The sequence below is a fragment of the Zea mays genome, chromosome 6 (genome assembly GCF_902167145.1).
Source record: "Zea mays cultivar B73 chromosome 6, Zm-B73-REFERENCE-NAM-5.0, whole genome shotgun sequence".
Classification (NCBI taxonomy): domain Eukaryota; kingdom Viridiplantae; phylum Streptophyta; class Magnoliopsida; order Poales; family Poaceae; genus Zea; species Zea mays.
Genome location: NC_050101.1, coordinates 35729728 through 35735797, shown reverse-complemented (window position 1 = coordinate 35735797; position 6070 = coordinate 35729728).

The following is a 6070-nucleotide window of genomic DNA, read 5'->3' as shown; positions in this document are numbered from 1 at the left end:
CACGGCGAGGCGATGTATGGTCCAGCCGGGGTGCTGCGCGGTTGCGTCGACGGTGGTCGGTGAGCGCCATATTTACAAAAGTTAGGGACCAAAACTGAAATCGATCATCTTCTACCTCTGGTTCTGGGCTTCCACGGTAAAGGAGACAACGGACTAGAACTGGGCCGGTTTCACGACTGCGGACATCGTTTTGGGCAGGGATCCGTCAAAGGGGACGCCAGTGAGTCGTCTTCGCCGGCGACGGGGAAGGAGCAGGGACCTCCAGTCTCGGCGCGATGGCACAAACACACACGCAAACAAGCGAGCAGTGAAGAGGAGCGTGTGAGAGCGACGCAGGGAGGCGGGATGGAATCGAGAGACAGGTCCGACGTTTTTATAGAGCGAGAGGAAGAGAAACGGCGGCCGGTGTCTTCAATCGACCATCAATGGCGTCGGCATTAATGGAGGGGGTAATGGGGAAGGGAAACGGTCGTCTTGAAGCTCCATTAACGAAGAAACGGCAGTCGGCGCGGGGTGGCTCTGCGCGGGGCCGTTCGGCTGCTCGGTCGGTCGGTTTGGGGGTCGGGCCAGGCACGGTCGCGCGGGTTTCCTCGGCGCGCGTGCGATCGGCGTGCAGGGGCGGAACACGTCGACCTGGGCTCGGCGCTGGCTCGGGCGTCGCGGTCGGGCGCTGCGCAGTCGGGTCGGTGGCGCGGACGTCGCGGAGCGCTCGGCTAGCTGCAGGCGCGGGGCAGAGGCGGCTCTAGGCGCCGGGCTGCGCAGGGTTGGGCGCGGCGTGGCCAGGGTGAGGCGTCGCGCGACTTCGGCGCTGGGCACGGTCCTCGCGCGTCGGGCGGCTGGGCGCCTGGGAGAGAAAGCAAGGGGAGGAGAGAGAAGAGGAGGGGGAGGGAGTCCCTGGCGGCGGCCGGGTGGGAGCAGGGGAGGCAAGGGGCAGCGGCGGCTAGGTCAAGGAAGGGCAGGGGACGACGCGCTCTTAGCTGGGCCTAATGGGCCTTAGGTTAGGGTTTGGTTTTTTTGTCTTTTTCTTTTTTTTCGAATTTCTAATTTAAAATACACTTTTAAATAACTCTAAAATTTATAGTAATTAAACCAAAAGTATTTATAAATAATATAGTTATCTTTGGACTGATTATATTATTTATTTACTAGGATTTTTATTTAATAAGAAATGTTATTCAATAACGAAAAATCAATCATGCGCGAAAAAAATTACTCCAAATGAAATAAATAATAAACACTTCAATGAAAAATTTATTACCATAAATACCATTATTAACTAAATGTATTATTTTTATTTAATTATTTTTATAGTGTCACACCACCGCGCCCAACCAGGTTGTCGGGTGCGCCACCTGCCCCACGTCTGTTAGCGCAAAAAAAAGAATGCATGCATGAGTCAAACACGATCCAATGCATGCGCATAAATTTAGGAAAGATATGTGCGGCAGTTTCTATTTTTAAATCCTTTATTTCCTCCATAAATTTAGGATTGCTGCAACAGCCATGCAGCTAGACGCGTAAGGATCATTTTATGATATATACTGAGACTAAATATGCTACACTCTGTAAATAATTATGCAATTCGATATACTGCGTAAAAATCTGTTACCAGCTGCATGCACACGAATTTATGATGAAAATAATGTGCAATGAAAGGAAATGAATTACACGCATAAAAACAAAAAATCGTATTTATTGTTTTATTTTCTTCATAAATATAAGATCTCTCCAACAGCCATGCAGCTAAACACATTAAATCTAGTTTATGATATATACTGATACAAATTATACTACATGGTGTAGGTATTTATGCAATTCGTTACACTACGTAAAAAATTTGGCATGTTGTTCACTCGTGGACGCACCTCCGAGTTGGAGCGTAATAACCTTAAGCTTTCAGCATAAAATCCCTCAATTATAAGTGTATATACCGAGCCAATATGAGAGGTTGATAGCTCTAGTAGGTTGTTATTACGATCCTATTTTTATGGCAGATCCGAAAAACATGGCAGCCGCATGCATGTGGTTATACAGATCCAAAAATTATGGCAAAATGCATGCATGAGTCAGACACGTTCCTTTGCATGCGCGTAAATTTAGGAAAGATATGTGTGACGGTTTCTATTTTAAATGCTTTATTTTCTCCATAAATTTAGGATCGTTACAACAACAATGCAGCTAGACTCGTAATTATTATTTTATGATATATAGTGATACTAAATATGCTACACTGTGTAGATAATTATGCAATTGGCTATACTGCGTAAAAATCTGTTACCAGCTGCATGCATACGAATTTATGATGTAAAGAATATGCAATAAAAGGAAATGAATTGCATGCATAGAAACAAAAAATCACATTTAATATTTTATTTGCTTCATAAATATAGGATCCCTCCAACAGTCATGCAGCTAAACGCATTAGAACTATTTTATGATGTATATTGAAACAAATTATACGACACAGTGTAGGTATTTATGCAACTCCTTACACTGCGTAAAAAAACAGGCATGTTGTTCACTGGTGGACGCATATCCGGGTGAAGCGTAAAAAAACTTAAGTTTTGAGTATAAAATCCCTCAATTATAAGAGTAAATACCGAGTCAATGAGAGGTTGATAGCTCTAGTAGGTTGTTATTACGATCCTATTTTTATGACAGATCCTAAAAACATGGCAGCCGCATGCATGCGGTTTCTATTTTTATACAGATCCAAAAATTATGGCAAAAATCGTGGGAGTTTCCATTGCATGCGCGCAAATTACGAAAACATAAATTAAGGATTTGTCTTTCAAGTGTGCATGCAGTAAACTGATATACGAACTCCGTGTTCAAGCATAAAATCGTACAGTTTTTAGCGTAAATAGTACATGTGGTAGGCATAAAATACAATAATCGAAAAGAAAACTGCGCCGGATCGGAGGATGTCACGCGTGATCATCGCTGCGCGCATCTCGCGCCTTCCGTGACGTCGCTCGCTCGAACATCGCGCCTCATGCGTCGTCGTCGCTACTCGCACGTCGACGGGCGTCGCTTGCTCGCCGGCCTTGGAAGTGCCGCCTCCTAGGAGCTTCGGGAACGCCGCCGCTTGCCCGCACAAGAGCCCACTGCGGATCGAGGAACCTCCGCCACCGCGCGTCGAGGTAATGGAGTTGCAGCCACCGGCCTGAGAACCGCCGCCACCACACAAAGGGCGCTGCCGCCGCTCGCCCTCTGGATCGGGGGCCGCTGCCGCCGGCCTGGGAACCGCCGCCACCGCACAAGGGCGCTGCCGCCGCTCGCCCTCTGGATCGGAGGCCGCCACCGCCGGCCTGGGAACCGCCGCCACCGCATGTCGAGGTCGGGGAGCCGCGGCCACCGCCGCGCGCACTATCGGGCAACCGCCGTTGCTAATGAATCGAGATGAGGCGTGAAAAACTGATCCCTAGCACTACGGATTTTATTTTATAGACGTCTGGACCTGGTCCGGCTCGACCGGATTGCACTGTCTGGTCTGGGCTTCCAATAACTAAAGGAAGCCCAGACTATATATATATATATATATATATATATATATATATATATATATATATATATATATATATCGCTCCACATGCACGCGTTCTACCATATTGTTCTTGACGCCGTTTTGTTTACTAGTGAAAATTTTAACTGAGCGTCATAGCCAGCACTCCAGCACACAAGGACACAATTCCAACGCCTTGTGGCTTGGATTTTTGCGTAATATATATAATACTGCAAGCTCGGTTGATCACTACCAGAATCCGGGTCTTTGCCGAGTACTAGGCTTTTTGTCGAGTGCTTTTTATCGGGCACTCGGTAAAGAAGTTTTTGCCGAGAGCCGCACTCGGCAAAGTCCTGCTCTCGGTAACGAGCTCGTTTACCGAGTGCAGGACATTCGGCACAGAAACACACTCGGCAAAGGTGGCGCTCGGCAAAGGGCAGTCAACGGCCATCTAAAGCTGACGGCCGTCAGCCTTTGCCGAGGGCCGAATGCCGGCACTCGACAAAGAGGATTAGTGTCTTCTTTGGACACTCGGCAAAGCATATTTTTATGTTTTTAATTTTGGCAACCAAACTTTTTATAGTATATTCCTACACTATATAGACCTACATGTACCATTTTGGGACAATTATAACAGTGTTTTCAATAGCTAGTAGATTTAGTTCGTTTATTTGAATTTCTTCGGAAAATTCAGATTTAAACTGCAAGTCACTCGAAACTTGGATAATCGTGCATGCAAAAATGATACACATGTTATTTAGCACAAGTTACGACCGATTTCAGGATCGGACCAAAAACTTCGAGCAACATGCTCACTAAACATGGCTATGAACTTGTCATCCACATGTTTAAAAATTGTATAAAACACAAACAAAGTCATAAAATCATGAAACTTGTCCACGTGTCATGATATCATATATAGAGGCTGTTATAAAAATTTGAAAAAGTTTTGAGAAAACTGTGGCGCACTATGTGTAGAAACCTAAGAGATCCACATTGAAACTCTATGATTTCTATGATTTCATGTGTAGATCCAGCGTCTGTACATGACAGAGGAATCCGCGAAACAGATGACATGGCACAAAAATGGAAAACGATACAATCCTGACAAGATGGTGCACGCATCTGATGGTGAAGCATGGAAACACTTTAATGATATTCACCGTGAGAAAGCCGAACAGGCTCATAATGTACGTGTTGCGCTGGCCACAGATGGGTTCAATCCCTAGGAATGAGCGCTGCCCCATACACATGTTGGCCCGTGTTTGTTATCCCAATCAATCTCCCCCCGGGTGTGTGATTTCAAAGGCAGAATATATTCGTGTCGTTGATAATTCCCAGACACCCGGGGAATAAAATGGGAGTGTATATGGAGCCTTTGATCGATGAATTGGTACGTACCTGGGAGGAAGGGGTATGGACGTATGACTGAGCTACGAAGACAAACTTCAGAATGCATGTTTGGTACCAGTACTCCATGCATGACTTACCGGCGTATGGGCTATTCTGCGCCTGGTGTGTTCACGGTAAGTTCCCATGCCCAGTTTGCAAGGAAGCTCTCAGGTTCATTTGGTTGAAAAAGGGTGGTAAATATTCGTCCTTCGATAAACATCGACAATTTCTCCCTCCTGACCATCCATTCTGCCTAGACATCAAGAACTTTATGAAAGGTGTCGTAGTGACAGACCGCCCACCTGCAACGATGACTGGTGCCGAAATTCATCAACAAATAGATGGGCTCATGGCCAATACAGAAGGTAGTTTTGTGGGATATGGTGAGCAGCATATGTGGACACATAAGTCTGCTTTACTCGGCTCCCCTATTATGACGACCTGCTCCTTCCACACAACATTGATGTGATGCACACTGAAAAAAAATGTTATCGAGGCACTGTGGGCAACAATCATAGACATTCCTGATAAGTCAAAGGATAACGTAAAGGCAAGAGTGGATCTGGTAGCGTTATGTGATAGACCAAACCAAGAGATGAAGCCGCCAAGTGGTGGAAAGACATGGAGAAGGCCTAAGGCCGATTTCGTCCTAAGCAGGGCCCAGAGGAAGGAAGTACTTCAGTGGATCAATGAAGCGTCCCCAATCCTCTGGGACTCAAATGTGATACAATTACTAGTCCCAGGAGGCTAGCAAACACATTTATACATCAGATGATACCAAATCTGCTTAAATGAGACAAACCTATAAAGGTGGCGGTCAACTTTAAGAGTTGGTCCACAACTCGAGACATATCATCAGAGTGGGGCTGAAGCAGCCCGATATACGCAGCGAAGCAAATCAGCGGTCCAACAGCCACAGGCAAGGTTGGGAACAGTCGTAACTCTTACCCGATCTCCTTTTTCTGAAAAACAACAAATAAGCAAGGGTGAGTACAAACGTACTCAGCAGCCCACCTTCACCCGCGGAATGGGGAAATCAGATATAATGCATGGAATATGTAGAGCTAAAGATATTTGCAGAAACAGCAATATTTTATGCAGGGTTGTTTTGAAAAACATTTTGTATTTTGCAAAGCGCATCCTCTCCAAAAGGAGCAGGAAGTTTTTCAGTAT